General features: G+C 30.3%; 1 protein-coding gene across 3 annotated transcripts in view; it reads left to right on the top strand.

The window, feature by feature from the left end:
- Positions 1-10,770: 10,770 nt before the first annotated feature.
- The window catches only part of LOC113515469 (tachykinin-like peptides receptor 99D), a 195,770-nt gene continuing 188,802 nt past the window's right edge, over positions 10,771-17,738 (top strand). Inside the window, exon 1 of one of the 3 annotated variants that reach the window (XM_031911155.2) lies at positions 10,771-11,382. The gene's annotated coding sequence lies outside the window, so the exon portion shown is untranslated. The remainder of the gene's footprint in view (positions 11,383-17,738) is intronic. The other 2 variants (XM_031911158.2, XM_026899695.3) reach the window with 2 other exon arrangements.

Below are 17,738 nucleotides of genomic sequence, written 5' to 3'. Positions count from 1 at the left end.
AATGAATTTAAGCCACTGTTTTTCTTTACGGAGCGATTGCTACTCGTTACGATAGGATTCTACTCGTTACGAAATAAAATAGACTATATTTATAAACATTACGTGTTCTGAAATCAAATATTTTCAATTTAATGTATTCTAAGAAACATCTTCTGAGGATTTTATTGTGAATGAAGCCGTTGCTTTCTGTGGAACAAAATTAGCTTGTTATAACACATACACACACACGCACGCACACACGCACGCACGTACGCACGCGCGCTCGCAAGCACGCATGCACGCACGCACGCACGCACGCACTCACGCACTCACGCACGCACGCACGCACGCACGCACGAACTCACGCAAGCACGCACGCACGCACGCGCGCGCTTATGTGTGTAGGCGATCCATATTGAAACCTACCATCAGTTTGTCTTCGTTAAATAAAAATAAAATCGGAGACGGTCAACTGTTTCTTTTCAAGATTGTATGTTTTGAAAAGCTAGTAGCGTATAACAATAAACAATGTAAAAATAACTGTGTGGTCATAGACGTGTGAAGATAAGATCGATTCACAAATAAACATTAAAATTCATAAAAAATTTAAATTTACATATTTTTTCTTTTTTTTTACAACACAGGGGGCAAACGAGCATGTGGCTCACCTGATGGTAAGTGACTACCGCCGCCCATGGTCACCCACAACACCTACGGCATTGCAGGTGTGCTGCCGGCCTTTTAAAAAGGAATATGCTCTTTTCTTGAAGGTTATGTTTATATTTAGTAAAGGTGGATAATATAGAGCAATATCATATATTTTAGTTACAATATATAATACTGGTCCAATAACGAATATGTTAAAGTCTTCAAAAATAGATAATAATAATAATGATTTGTTGCACATAAAAATATACAATCATGGGCTTACAGAAATTTCAATTTTAATATATATATATATATATATATATATATATATATATATATATATATATATATATATATATATATATATATATATATATATATATATATTATAGGTATAGTCAAATAACATAATACATAGTCACAGGGATATGTATTTGCACGTGTTAGAATTCCATTATAACACGTGCAAATACATATCCCTGTGACTATGTGTTCCTTTGCTTAAATTTCATGCATGCCTGCATAATTTTTACATTCATTCATTTGATCCTATTTAAGAACTGTTGTGGGTGGGGCTCTTACCATTTAACCACGATTTCCAGCGAGTCTTTTTACCTCTTGATACGACACGAAACCAACATTTTCCTCGATCTGCCTGATGTAACTATACCTTGGACACCCCTATCTCTCATTTATTCTACCTTACTTTCATTTATAGTTTTCATAAGTTCGTCCTAATATTTTCTTTTGTTTTTTATAATTTTTTGTTTTTATCCCTAAACAGGACCTCTTCATTACTAATTCGATCTTTTCAGCTAATTTTCATCCTCCTTCTCCAGCATCATATTTCAAAGCTTTTAAGTTTATTTGCTTCTCTCCAGATTAGTGTCTACGTGTCACATCTGTACAAAGTTATACACTCCACTATTTTTACATATAAACAATAAATTAATTCATTTACAAAATGCATTGTCAATTATGAAAATATTTTCAAACTGCGGCAAGTAGTAGAATACTTTTTAATCGAGTAGAAAGTCTTTTGACAAAAATAATATGCCACATCCATTTATAGTTGATTTGTAGTGACTGTGTAAGTCAATAAGTAATAAACATCTCAACTTTGAATTTCAATACAAAGTTCACCGCGGAGTAACAAATTGGTTGTATTTTATCGAACTTCTGCCAGCCAAAATCCCACGGGCCTCCACTGTGCCATAGTGGCTGGACGAGTGTATGTTTATGTCCTTCCGCATTCCCAGTTGCTAACTTAAGCCATATCTTGTGATCTCGTGTGTAGGATATAAATCTTAGCCGTCCATTCCGAAAGGTTATGTTCAAATATTCGGCACGTTCTGGATTTTGAAGTATTCGTACATGGAGAAAAATAAACAGATACTTTATAGGATCATTCATATATCTGTCTGTACGTGTATCAGCTAATATGATCCAAAACTACTGGACTTGAAAATTGGTATACATATATAAGTTAAAAAGATTTTTAAACATAGGAACTACTTTAGAGGAGTAAATTAAAAAATAAAAATAAAATGTTTTGCATACTATATCGTATAATATATCAAATGAAAGAGCCCATTGTGAAAACTTTGAATATAGCTTTTCTGTAACTGTAAAATTAATAATTTAAAACTAAATTAAACTAATTATTTAAGAAAATAGGCGAAAGTTGAAAATTATCGCTCTTTATTTCAGAAACTACTGGATTTGAAATAAAAAAAAAATAAAAAAATATAAAAGATAGTTCTTTACCTATAGATTACAGAAAACCTATATTTATGCTATTTAAAGAAACAAAAGACATTTCTCAATATTTTTGCTTATAAATTTCATTTGCTGTAATGTTACAACTGCATACATACGTTTATATTACGAGTAGTTATCACAAACAAATTTGGGTTAGATTTAGAATAATTTATGGAACGTAGATAATTACGTGCGGAATCCTCTCCAGGCAAGTTTAACTCGCACTTGTCTAGTTTTTTCTATAATAGTACGATACGTGACCACTCCATCTGAGCGAACACAGGGATGTTACAGGGTCCATTTGGTCCATAAATGTGAGCAATCGAAAAGAAAACGTTCTATGTTGGCCGCACTATGCCAGCTCACTAAGCACTTTTTTACGCTACATTTGAAATATCCGAGGATATACTCGTAGGAAGAAGGAAACACGTCACGGCACAAGCCAATCCACAATGTTACGGTACGATTCACGTAAGAGTTTGCAAATTTTGACGTGAACGAGGGCGGTCTACCGTGTAGGGATGCAGTAGCGGCTCAACTACGGCCAACGGGACGGTTTTTATAAAATTCTATTACAGCTATCACAGCGACATTTACATAGTTCTAGTTCGGTGTCTTTTAAATCTGGGCTTGCCGGAGCAGAGACTTATTTTTATCTAATCTTTTCTAGAAAATTAGATTACTTCATACGTCGATCCCTCAGGATTTAATGTAGTAAGAATTTAAAGGTAATTTCTCAGGAGAGACTACAAAGTCCCTTTTGTCTGTTTGTGATTTAAAAATTATTATGTTTAAAGAAAATTAAATGTTATACCTGAAAATTGAATAGAAATATTATTATTATGTACACATTTTTTTAAATGAGATAATCTCATATATAACTAGCTACAAGATCCCTACACTACATTATACAGTCGTATAGGGATCTTGTAGTTATAGAGATCTAGGGACACCTGACAAGCTATATAAGATAACGAAAACAGATTTATGATTATTTTTATTAGGTAAAAATACTAAATAATATAACTTTAATTTAAGGAAAATAACCGTAAGCAATTTAATAGGTTATATTACTTGGCAAGTATTAATTAAAAATGTAGACATTTGCCCAGTAAATATAACTCTCTCAAGCTCAATAAAAATAATTAATTAACGTCTTTTAAGCACCCCTTAAAAGTAAATTGAGTTTTTCTGCTAAGAGTATGAGTCGGAATTCTAACCTTATTTCGACTTTTAGTTACTTTCTTTTGTCAAAAGTTAAATCTTAATTTTAGAACCTATTATAAAAAAAGTCTGTAGCATTTCAATATTAATACGCAATTTATTTATTTATTTTACATAATATACTTATAATATACACTAATTGTATAAGGTAATAATGATTATTCTCAAACAAGCAGAGCTGGGAGCAGAGTGAGAGAAAGAGTATTGGAACTATATAAATAATAAATATAATGTATCAAAAAACTCAGATCAATACAAACAGACGTGCTTCTGAAAACAAATTAACAATACAAATGTGCGAGAATCGAACTTACGACCATTGGAAAGTGAGCCTGTGTATTAAATCCCTACACTAACACCAATTAAGAATAAAACCTGAAGAATCATGAGAAAAATGTTAAATATTCGATTATATATTGCTTAATATATTGTTTAGCTAATTATTATAGAGTGGAAGCAAAAATTTACTTCATATACATAATTTTTAATTTTATGTAGTTTTTGATATAAAACTTTAATCTATATTTTACAGAATCTAATTTTATCAACACTGTATTATTTTATCATGTAATTTACTATATCAATGTACGATTAATGAGTATACATATATGTAATTTATAACACTAACAAACTTCATGTAGAGGACAATTATTTAATATATTAACATTTTCATAACCTCATGATACATTAATAAACAATTAGATATTTGAACCGTCTGGAAAATTAAAGATATTCTTGCGAATAAAATTGTAAATAAAGACTATAATATTACTTAAGTAAGTGTTAATTAAAGATGCGAGGACTTCTATTCTGTATCCCTCGGGCATTATAAAAACAATTAATTAAAATAATTAAGTTTTCCTTCTATCAGATTACGAGCTGGAATCTTGACGTTTACATATCTCTAATTTATATAAAAAAAGTCCCAATTCTGTTACCTACTTTTAGAAAAAAAAAACAAGCAAAAATGCGCCTTTGATCTGCAAAATTATATTAATCTCGTGGTTTTAGTTTTAAAATGAACAAAGTATAACGATAAATGATGTTTCGTAAACATTAAAAATTAATTTAGAATAAAAACTTGTATAAGTGAATTTGTTTCGGAACAAATAGTCATTTAGTCAACAAAACGGCTGGTTCAGTTATCACAAAATTAATAATTATGGACTCACGAGAGTAAAAACTTAAAGTATAAAAAAAAATGATAGGAATCGGTTTAGAATTGGCGACGTTATAGCGTAACTAATTCATCAAATAAAAGCAGGTGAGAGAATGTTTTCTCTCATCTAATTTTATATGGCGAATTTAGAAAATCGCTTACAAATAGATCCCAATGTAACGTACATATCAAAAATACGAACAAATTCACGAGCCTTTGCGTTTTGAGAGTTATTTAAAAGTAAATCCCAATATAAAGATATAAAAATTGCTTGTATATAAAAATACAGGAATTTTTTTAACTTCCTTGTTTTGGGCAGGAGCGTAGACTCCTAGGGTGCCGTGGGGCTCGAGCACACATGAGAGGTAAATATGGGTGAATAGCATACATGCCGCTAGAGGTCATAGAGATAATACTTGAGTCCTCAGGAATGGCTATACATGGGGGGTTACATGGCCGAAACAGTATACTCTGTTATATCCATGGTATTGCTCATGTCTATAAGCGACAGTTATCACTTTCTTTCAGCTTGTTTGCCATTCCAAGTTGCATAAGAAAAAGATCATAGTATAACTAGAATAATCCTCACCTCATTATCTGGTGTTTGGGTCGCGTTTGCTTGTCCTGCAAGTGTATTTTTTTTAGCTGGAATATATGGATGATGTACCTAGTTATTAAAAGAGCATGAGCACCCATAAGGTTTCCAAGAAGCCCGCGCCCCTGGGCTGTCGCTTAAGAATAAAACCCAATGTACCGTATGCACCAAAAATATATTGAAGTTCGGAAATTCCTCGTTTCGGGAGTAGCTTAAAAATAGATTTCAACGTATCGTAAATATTAAAAATACAAGCCAGTTCTAAACCTTCTTTTTAAGGAGTTGCTTAAAATAGATTCCAACGTAATAAAAAAGTTAATTATTCCAAATAAAGTTACATTGATAAATTTTCATTAATCGAGTCCTTTACATCTCAGAAAAATATCTGATCCGTCTGTCAAATAATACATGACAGTGAAATAATCAGAAAAAGTTTCGTTTTTTTTATAATATTAGTAACCGTTAACTAGGGATGACCTTTGTCCATTAAGCATATTTCCTCGAGCTAAAAAAAAATAATTGGTGTTACAACACAGTTACGAAAACAAATTTATTTTTTCTATATCAGATTATGTGCCGTTGGAATCCTAGTGTTTTCAGGCTACTTAATTAGCGCCCTTTGTCAAAAATTAAATCTTGCAGATAACTTTTAGAAGGAAATAAAAGTAGAAAAACAAACCACGAACAAATACTAAGTATTCTAAATAGGTGTAAATAAAACAATGCGCAGTACCTTTTGCACTTGCAGAGAGAATAAACTTTAGTAACAGATAAAATACTACTAATGTTGTTTTTGTTACTAATTTTTAGGAATTAGTAACAAAAAAATTAAAGACATTCCTAGGAATGTCCTTAATTTTTTTGATAATTAGGATGGCACCCAAACTTTTAAAACAAATATATATAAAACGCCCGTGTCACGATGTTTGTTCACGTTAATCTGTAAAACCGCTCAATCGACTTTGATGAAATTTTGTAAATGTGCAAAAGGCAGTCTTATCGCTAAAGCAATCTCTTCTAGACAACCTTTAGGTGGAGGAGAAAAAAAAAGACGGTAGCTATTTAGCGCAAGAAGTATACCTAATAAAACAACGCTCATATAAATTATATACATATAAGTACATATGGTAGTATGTATTATATCTAATATATAAAATTCTCACGTCGCGGTGTTTGTTACCAAACTCCTCCGAAACGGCTTTACCGATTTTTATGAAATTTTGTGTGCATATTGGGTAGGTCTGAGAATCGGTCAACATCTATTTTTCATACCCCTCAATGATAAGGGTGATCTACTCCTAAATATTTTTTTTATTTTTTTGTAAATTTTTTTTATTTTTATTTTATTATGATTTAGTATTGAAAAATACATACAAATCCAAATTTTTACGCTCTTACGATCAACCCTTGTTTTTTAATCGCGATTTTTATATGCCGCAATAGAGTTGCAAGATGGCAATCGAATATTATAATTGTAATAGGATAAATTTTCATGTATAATTCTCGAAATAACGTATATGGTAAAACAACGTTTGCCGAGTCAGCTAGTAAATATATATATATATATATATATATATATATATATATATATATATATATATATATATATATATATATATATATATATATATATATATATATATATATATATATATATATATCACACAAAATAAAGAGACAATTAGACGTAATAATAGGAGTATTGTTGACTTTTGAGTAGTCCTTCTTAAAACGTCACCAAAGGCTAACTGCGGTTGCCAACCAGTCTGCCAAGCGTGGCGTGGTAACTACTGGTAAACTGCTTCTTTATGGAGAAGGCTTACATTCAGTAGAGGACAGTTAATAGCTGAAATGATCACCATGAAAAATCAATAGTTAACTGATGGTAAGTGACTACCGCTCCTCATGAGCACTCGCAATGCTCGAGGAGTTGCAAGCTTGTATCCAGCCTTAAAAGAAGTAATATGTTATTTGCATGCCTACTATATGCAAGAACCTTTATTAAAAAGATTGGCTACGTAATCCATATCCGAGTATACCAACGTCATTATTAGCTCACTATGCAGACAATTAATTATTAATAGCGGAGTCGAAGCGGTCGCGTGACCGAAAACGGTCAGCAGACATCATCATGCTCTTTCCTTGATGGTCACGACGTCGTATGTTATCATGTATAATTTTAATATTTATTTTATTCGCCTGCAAAGTATTTACTCTTAATAAAAACCATTATTTGGCTTCAACCTTTTGTTTTGATTGTTAGTATCTAATTTCACACACAATAGGAACAAAACATCAGATAATGCGATAAACAAAAAACTGGCCCTGAAAGGAGAACTCTAACCGACCTAAGATATAGGTGATGTAATAGTTACTAAGTAACGTAAGGATTAGAAACAAATGCCTATCAATATCAATTTTTTTTTTATTATATTTGTACAAACAGTCATTACACAGAAAATATATTATAAAAAATATTATATTATAAATAATTTATATTATAAAAACAAAAAAAAAACTGTTTTTTGTTTGTCTATATTAATATATTAATATTATAAAGAGGGAAAATGTAATTAAAATATTTTTGTAATAGATGGACCTCAAAAATGACTAAATTGATTTTAAAAATTCTTTTACCTACATAAAGCTACATTATCAGCAAGTAACATAGTGTTATTTTTGAAAATTCTATCTATACGTGTAAAGCCAGGCCGGATTACTTGTGAATCACTTGATAAAAAAAATACTTAACCGATTTAGAAATTCTTTCACATTGTTGTATATATATTATTTTTAAAAAATTAGAAATGGTCTACCTGTATATCCATGCAAAGCCGGAGTAACCAATTCGAATATGAATATTATTTATTTATTTAAATCTTTATTGCACCAGAAACACAAAAATATATAATAACAATTGAATAATTCAAATACAGTGACATAAATTACAGATTAAAATATATATAAAGGTATGAAAGACAAAATCTCTTACAGACAACTTATAGATTATGACATAGATAATATTTTATCACATAATAATATTTTGTTCCACAAAAGTATCATTTATTAAAGCATTTCAGAAGGAGAAACTCCAAAAACTTTTTACGTGGAATTTCAATGGTTCTTTTTACGTACATAGCCACATTGGTAATTTGATGGGGAGAGAATTTCATGGATGTACTGCGTTCTCAATCAAAGGGTTTCAGTACACATAAGTAGTATAATTAAAGTATCTATAACATCAGAAAGTGTTGTCTCGTTCAAGAATATTTATTGCTTTTTTTTTTGCAAACATATGATCTCCTCTGTGGACCAAACAAAATTGTATAAAAATTATTTCTTATAAGGACATTGATGGATTCCAACGGGATATTTTATTATTAGCCAACTATAATATTCTATAGTTGTCCTTGCATTGTTGCAAGACGATATGAAATAAAAATAATGAAAATAAAATAGATTGCGGAAGAAATTGGAAAAATTTGCAGAGTAAGGCTTTTCGTAATAATTAGATTACATGTATTTATATTGATAGATACATAATAATGTCAGCTTTTTAAACATCACCAAAGCCTAACTGCGGTTACTAATCCACCTGCCAAGCGTCGCAACTACTAGCAAATCCCCCTTATAGGAGTGACCTATGTTGAGCAGTGGACAGTCAACAGCTGATATGATGATGATGATGATGATGATGTTGATATATATAGAGCACCTAGAGTCAAAAATGAGTAAAACTTCATGGATAGATTAAAGTTTTGTTGACGTTTTGCTAATTGAATTTTGACATATATTTTATTGAAACCAAAACATAATGCAGTATTGTTCAATATTGTAAGTTAAATTGGGGAAAATAAACACAAAATAAATTAATTATAAACATATAATAATAGTCAGCCATTTTAAATATGACATATTGCTTATAAATTAATATATATGAATTAAAATGGCGTTCACTTTCAGCAAAGGAAGCCTAGACCTAGTATAGTATTATATTATCTGTGCCTAGACTAAGGAAATGAACTTAGATGGCCTCCGTGGCGCAGTTGTGGGTATATCGCATAAAGGTCCTGAGTTCGATTCCCGTTAGGGTCAATTTAGGAAACGAATTTTTCTTTCGTTTCCTTTAAACGAATCTATCTTAGTGTTGTGGGCTGTACCTCTCAGATATTCGTCGTTATAATAGGTTCCTCATAACACGAGGTTTGTATTCTCGTTTAAGATCAGCCCACTGATGTTATTGTATAGCATACATTTAAAAAATCTATAATAATCAGATGAACCATTTATTTTAATGATTCAAGATTCTCTGAAATCAATGTTTATACATAAGATTATTTATTTATTTAACACTTTATTGCATCAATATTATATGAATTGTTCAAAGATTTTCAATAAGTATAGCAGTATATTACCTCTAGTATTAACAAAAGGTAGTCCCATTATTGCTAAGCAGTTTCATGCAGACAATCTTTGGTAGTATCATACGCAAATAAGTAGAATTATATTCATATATGTGTACGTGCGTGCGACCGTGCGTGCGTGCGTACGTGCGTGTGTGAGTGCGTGCGGGCGTGCGTGCGTGCGTGCTTGTGTGCGTGTGTGTATGTACACAATGCTAATACATATATAAAACACATAATTTTGGTAGGAATGAAGGAGGGCGATGGATCGGTAGTAGGATTTAACTATTTTTTTTTTTCAAATTAACCAGAGTATGTAAGCTGTGACGTACTCGTATTGTACAAATCGAATTTAAATCTATATATTATTGTATTTGTTACTTGTATGTGATTATTATTTGACATTAGCATCTATTGACATTGGAGTATTGTAATAAAATAAATTGTAACAGTTGAACTGAATTAAATGAATTGTTATTGATTGATTTTTTAACATACTATTATAATTTTACTATTATTAATTGAATAAATAGTTGATGTAATGTTAAGTCACTTATATGTATGTATATGTAATGTATCTTGTACCCAATAATAATTTTGTATGCTTTAGAATATAAGGCGAACATTTGTACTTCACAATAGATCAATATCTGTAAAAACAATGTTCTGGCAAATAAACAAATATAAGTCTATAAAGTATTCCTTTCCTACTACAATATTTAAAAAAAAAACATATAAATATTTTATTTGTAGCGAACTTAATAGTTACATAAACTTAGTTTAACTTTCTCGTCTTTTATACAATGAAATTTGAATTATTGAATTCACTTACAGTACTCAACTCGAGTGATTTTGACGAAATGCAATTTATCTCGAATCGTCACCGATAAAATAAGATATGTAGATTTGTTTTCGTACTCGTAAAATCGCGTCGCATTAACCGAAAATAAACTTGAATATAACTGAAGGAAGTCCCTTGTGCTTCACAAAACAACTCTACTTGTGTGCAACTGGCGTTCCTAAAAGACTATATTATACTGAGCATTTGTCATATTTTAATTTTAAATACTTTTTAAAGGGTTTTTAATTCGACGTTTGCACGATTAATGTTCGTAACTCCACCGAAACTGAATTCGCGACTCGTAAGAGCGTGGTTCGGCAGTGTCAATCCGACAGTCCGCTTATGAACACGACTCGGGCGAGTAACGTACTTACTATAGTGGGTACGTAACTGTGCAATACCACAATTCGAAAAAAGAATTAACTTTTTCTTTTTTTTTTTGTCTACGATTAATTGTCAAATCTATGGTACATAGTGATGCTAATTTAAAACTTAGTACGAGTGGCAAAAGTTATATAGTTTGTGAAGTTGTGTTGTGAAATGGTTTAAATTTTTTTTTATCTAAAAACATTCATATTTATAATTAAAATATACTCATTATGTTAATTATTTTTAATAATGTTATTATTGCATGCTATTTATGCATGAACACTGTATAAGGTATATAGATGAAACAGTGTTTGTGGACTTATTTGAAAATAGTAATTAGAAGTGAACTTGAAGTTATTTTTGTAGCTGTTTAAAATTGAAGTACTTTAAAGCAAACAGAGAGGTGAGTTCATTTTTAAACACTTAGTTTAAAATTAATAAACTATTTATTAATTTTACATAACATAATTATATAAAACTTTTATAACGAAATATTTTTTATAATTATTTGAATTAAAAAGATTATCTATTAAATATTCTATTTCAAAACATTTGGTGTTATTATTGACATATTATTTGAATATCTACTATAAAAAAATATACGTACTTGAGTAAATATATTATTATCAATTGTACATATATTATGTGATACATATATTACAAAATATTATCCAGTTTTAATTACTTATTCTTAATATAAATAATCTGAATACAAAAATAATTGTTAATAGTTTAATATATATATACGTATATACATACATCGAAATAAAATATGAAAGATTTTATGACAAATTTACAAGATTTTTTAGTAAAGCCTATGTCTATATTTAAATAGCATTTTTATAATTTTAGAAAAGCGAATATGAATTTAATAATCACAATTTGATTATAGTAAACAAACTGTTGCCCGTAGCTTCGTAAGCGTAGTGAAGTATTTCCCCTTTAAAATTTTCAAAAATCCTATATTAATCCTATATATGGATGCTTATATTCAAAAATAAATATATATTCATAATTTTAGCTTGCTACACTTAGTAGTCAGACCAAACGATTTTATAAGTATCCTAACTAATATTACAAATGTGAAATAAGTTTGCTTATTTATCTGTTAACTTAACGGCTTAACCAATCATTATGAAATATTAATTAAACACGTACTATATGGGATAGAGAATTATACAGCAAACTTTTTATCCTAGTCAGTAAATATATTTCGATCACGCGTACGAAGCAGCGAATAAAAGCTATTAAATATAGAAAAAATTGCTTTTAAAGCAAACACATATCGAAATACAGTTAAAATATAATCAATAATAATCATTATAAATAAATTTTAAATTATACAAAACAACCAATAAAATATAGCTTATAAATATATGTACTTGCACGTACCTTAACAATGCAAAAGGGCTCAAAGTTTAGTGTCAAATTTTGCTCAAAGTGCAAAACACTGATTTTCAGCTATGACCACGGGCATAAGTCCGAAATACAAACAAGAAAGGAAAACTTATTAAGAACTGCGCTCTATCAATGGAACTCTTGCCATTTACCACAACTTTCGACGAGTTTTTTTTTTTTTATTTTTAATACAATATAACTTCAAATAATCTCATACAATATGTAAATGCTAGCCCAGTATTAATAAACGTTAAATAAATTTATTCAGCCGCTTTATGAACGCTGGAAAGGCAAAATATATTCCCTTCGATATTGAATTACATAAAATTTAATTTAGTTTTTTTTTTCTGCGTCGAATGGCGTATTAATAAATTAATCAAAGCAAGTTGATGGCACTTTAAACAAGTCACAAAATGGCCAACTACAGAAATTTCTTTGATTTACACTTTACAACTTTTGGTTGTTTTCCATTTTTATATAAAGTATGTCAAGAATACAATGACTGATTATTTTATGTATTAAAGTAGTATACTAAATGTTTCATACGTTACGTTATCTACTTACTCCCCCCATAAATCAACATAAAGTCATCATAAGTTTTGAGCAAATAAGTGAATAATATTTTCAAATTCAAATTAATGGCTTATTCGTGGTATTAATTATTTTATAAACATTATTTATTCGTCATAAAGGACGCAAAATATTATATATTTTTTTTCTTGTTGCTCCAAGGTTAATAATAATAATAAAAATATAATAAATAAATAAAATAACTAAATCCGGCCTTAGTCATATTTTAAGTTATAACCAAAGAATTTGATAACTAACACTGTAAATTTTTGTCATGTCATATGATTTAGCCAAAAACGAGCATTATTTTAAGATTTGAGTTCCTTTGTAGTGGCAATACAACACAAATGGTAAATAATACTAATGCAGAGATGGTATTGCAAATGTGCGCAGGATGGCAAAATTTTGGTTTGAACTCTTCTGTTATGGAAATTTCAAACTCATCAACGACCTCTGTAGACGACGCTGAATCAGCGTACAAACGAGGGGATTCTGAATCAGTTATATATAGGGCGGAAGTTAGACTTTGTATGATAATCATAAAGATTCGTCGTTAACAAACATACTAAACTTTACCCACGAAGTGAAATACATTTACTACTGTAATTTTTTGGAGGAAACAATAAAGAGTATCTATTTATCTATTTGGAGTCATTGGCATCGTTTTAAGAAAGTGTTGTATAAGTATAACTTAACATTTCCGTGAAGAAACAAGAGTATAAAATGAGTAAAGAATTTAATTTAACAGTTGAGAGTGCGTGTTAATAGACTGGTATGGAAGACTTTTTATTTAACACTCCCTTGAAATGTTGTTAAGGATTTAAACATCAGCCTGTATACGAGTATACTACCAAAAATTTAAACTTTAATATAAGTGATAGAAAATAAAGGCGGAAAATGGTAAAACATTTTCAGCTCACAGGTATAAAAATAATACGTGTAAAAATTTAGATCTTCCTGTTCTAATTTAATAGTTGAAGTACATTAATAATTTAATAGATAAAAAATTTAAAGTCGATTGCTTGGGTACCTCTGTCCCATTCGTGTTTTTACCGTGAAGCAGTTGTGTTTGCATGGCTGTGTTTCGATTTGAAGGGTGAGATATAGCGTGAATTTACTGGGTACAGAGGAATAACACCTGTGTCCTCAGGAATGGCAACGCATGGAGGGTATCATGGGCGAAATAGTATACTCTGTTATGTCCATGGTACTTACTGCTCATGTCTATAGGCGACGGTTACCACTTTCCATCAGGTGGGCCGTCAGCTTGTTTGCTATTCTAAATTGTATAAAAAATAAATACATGAAGTACTTCAACTATTAAGTTAGTATAGGAAGTTCTTAATTTTTGAAGTTTTCCGACAATATTTCTTTGGGGAATACATCACAAGTAAAACATATTCTACAATAACTTTTAATCCCTTCTGTAGGTATACTAACAAGCTCACAATTAAATTATGTATACTGGTCAACAGACTTGCCTTGTTCTCAATCTAAACTCTTTTAATTTATAAGTAGTTGGTTGGGCAGTGTGCGGATGAGAGGCGTTGTCGTGCAGAATTTAGGACTAGAATAATTGAGAAGTCTCCATAATTTATTATAATGCAGATACTGCGTAACCAACTGTCTGTAAATTACAAGACCTATCTTCACCAAACCTAGCTCTTAAAACGATTTATTCTTTTTTCGAAATTTATGTAACAGGGTATGGTGACATAACATCTTAGTTCTCTGAAGAAGTCATGAGGCGTACTATATGTATTATACTATAGAATATTTATTTTTTCTTTAATCTTTATTGCATCACATATATATTATATATTGTTACTATTAATATAGACAAAAATAAAGAAAGTACATAAGACGGTTTCATTACTAGAAAAATCTCTTTCAGACAACCTTGGTAGAGGAGAAAAAAGTTTTTTAATAAGAAAATTATTTAGTGATCGTCACTCGTTTATAGGCGATAATTACAGTTTTGCGTCATTTAGACCCTCACGTTGTTTACGACACCGAGCTATATATAAAAATATCATAATTAACAGCCATTTATTATTTTTCACTGCTGCAAATAGACTTGAATGAGTTGTCAAAATTGAATGTTCCCTATAACAATATACGGAAGAGTTTTAAATTCGACGATTTAGTGGAAAATAGAACGTATATATATCGTTCCCAGAATTTTTTAGCTTGTTTTAATAAAATTCATTAATTAAACAATAATGGCCAAATAGGTGTCAATATCGATTATTAAACAAATTAACATTAATATTTTAAGAAGTATTTCATATTTTTCTCAGTTTATTTATAGGTGAAAATAGAATGGTAACCCCGCCAGCGCTATCGGTGTACGTTGGCGAGGTGTTAGTGAGAGATGTTAGGTGAGAATGAAAGCAGATCAGTTAGTCCATTGTGATGAATTCCGCAAAAATTAACAATGGTTTCCAGAGGAAACCATGTGGAGTGGTCTCCATAGGATACGTTGCTAGCAATGGGGCTATTAGAACCCATTACTAACAATGCCTTTCTCTCTCTTTTTCCTAGTTAGGTATAATTATATTATTTTGAATATTTTTACAGAAATCATACATATTTTTTTTTAATTTAAATAAAAATTTTTCTATTTAGCTATTTTTTTTGTATTCAAAAGATAAAATGTTAATACAAGAAAAAAAAACTTTTATAGTTTCTTTTCTCGAGCTTACGATAATTTAACCAATCGCAGTGCCTATATATACACGGAAATATAATTTAATCAACAAACTCCTTCTGTTGTGAAGTCATTAAAGATAAAATGATATTTGTTTAGATAAGTGTATTCACTGTTTTATTATCTTTACTGATTTATTAAAACGATGCGTCCAGCTATCGAGCTGGTATGGAGTGAAGGAATTGTGATATTTTATTGTTTTTTGAACCAAGTTGCTTTAAGAAAATTATTTAGTTCCATTATTAGAATTATTATAGCCATAGTGTAACGTAATACTTACAGCAGAACACTCTATTAAAAGTATACAATTTCAATAAGACATCTATACAGAATGAGATCAGGAATTCTACTATGAAACGAAATTCTGAATTTTTGAACTCAATTTCATGTTTTTATTCATTTAGGTAATTACATTGGCCCAGTAAATGGAGTTTAACATCTCGCTTGTCATAAGTCCTACCGAAAGATCAATGGAACGATACTTTATCAATTTTAGTAAATACTAAAAAAAATTCGCGGTCGGTCCCAGCATAGAATGGGCTACCCCTTCCTTTTCCGTGAGTGTCGTAAGAGGCTACTAAAGGAGCTTATGATGGAGAGATGGGCAGCAACGTCCCTCTTAAAACATTTCTAAAAACCTAACTGCGGTTGTCAACCTGTCTGCAAAGCATGGCAACTATTGGCAAAACTCCCTTTATAGAAAGGCTTATGTCCAGCAGTGGACAATTAACGGCTTAAATAATAAAAAAAATTTAAGTGGTATATATTATGTAATTTTAACATCAAATTTTTGTTTCGTTTAACTCTGAAAGTTCGAAAAATATTTAATGGTAGGCCCTCTGATCAGTGATACCACAGATAACATAACTATAGTGATACTCAACATTTGCTAAAAAAGAAACATCAATGGAAAAAGTTTTCAACTGTTAAATAAGTATAGTATATACTTTTTTTTATATGAGTATTTTTCAAAAATATTGCATTAAAAGAACGCTATTGCTTACTATTTTAATTTGTACATAAATACTAATTAATTTATATAATTACAATATTCTTTCGTAACACTAAGACGTGTGAACGTAGGAACTACCAACAAAAGAGTGATAAATCTGAAAACAGCTGCAAAGGTTTGATGAAAGTGCACCGCACTAGATGAGTTTTCTCTTTGTGAATGCAAGTTGAAGCCTCTTTTGCTGTTTTATGTCGTGTTTTTGACAGTCACAGCTTTTTACCTTTTATTTGTAGATGGAATGCTTAACGGGACCGTCATGATATAGTTAATGAACGTTTTATTTGATGACTTCTGTAGTGCAGTAGTGAGCATATTGCTTTGGATGATGAGGACCCGGGTTCGATTTTCGGTCGACTCAATTTGGAATGTTAACTTTCTAAATTGACTTAGTTCTGGATATTCTAGGTTGAATGCCCCAATGTTCGTTTTCTGGTTCATCACAACATGATTTGATGATAATGGAATGGTAACCCCACCTGTGCTAATGGTATACGCTGGCTGCACCAGTGAGAGAAGATAGGTAAGAATGAAAAAGCAGGCCAGTTAGCTCGTCGTGATGAATTTACATCACGACGAGCTAACTGGCCTGCTTCTGCTGCTCTCTGCAGTTCAGCACGATAGTTTCTACATAACCACGTGAAGGTCGATCGATTGCTAGCAATGGGACTGGTAATCCGCATTACTAACAATCCCAATTCTAATAATTTTAATAATTATATATTTTAAGTATTCTTATGTTATCACGTGTATGTTTTTTTATTGTTTTGTTGGTGTCAGTTTTGTTAACATGTAATCGATGACTTAAGAAAATGTTGTGTACATCTGTAATTGGTGTGAATGCAGGATGCAAGCCCTGTATATCAATTAAAATCAATGTCTGTATTTACACTGTTGATGTACCTTTTAAAAATAAAAATAAATAAATAAATAATAAATAAATAAATAAATCTTTCCCCCAGGCAAATTATGTTATGTAGAGCACTTTTTATTATTATTAATTAACAGCAGCTCTGTTAAGTTTTTTTGTTACGATAATTAAACGAGAGCATAATTAACAAAATGTCTAAAA

The sequence above is a fragment of the Galleria mellonella genome, unplaced genomic scaffold, assembly GCF_026898425.1.
Source record: "Galleria mellonella isolate WM207_F2 unplaced genomic scaffold, CSIRO_AGI_GalMel_v1 utg173, whole genome shotgun sequence".
NCBI classification, from domain to species: Eukaryota; Metazoa; Arthropoda; class Insecta; order Lepidoptera; family Pyralidae; genus Galleria; species Galleria mellonella.
The sequence above is the reverse complement of the archived record's forward strand: the minus strand, read 5'-3'. Positions and strand labels throughout refer to the sequence as shown.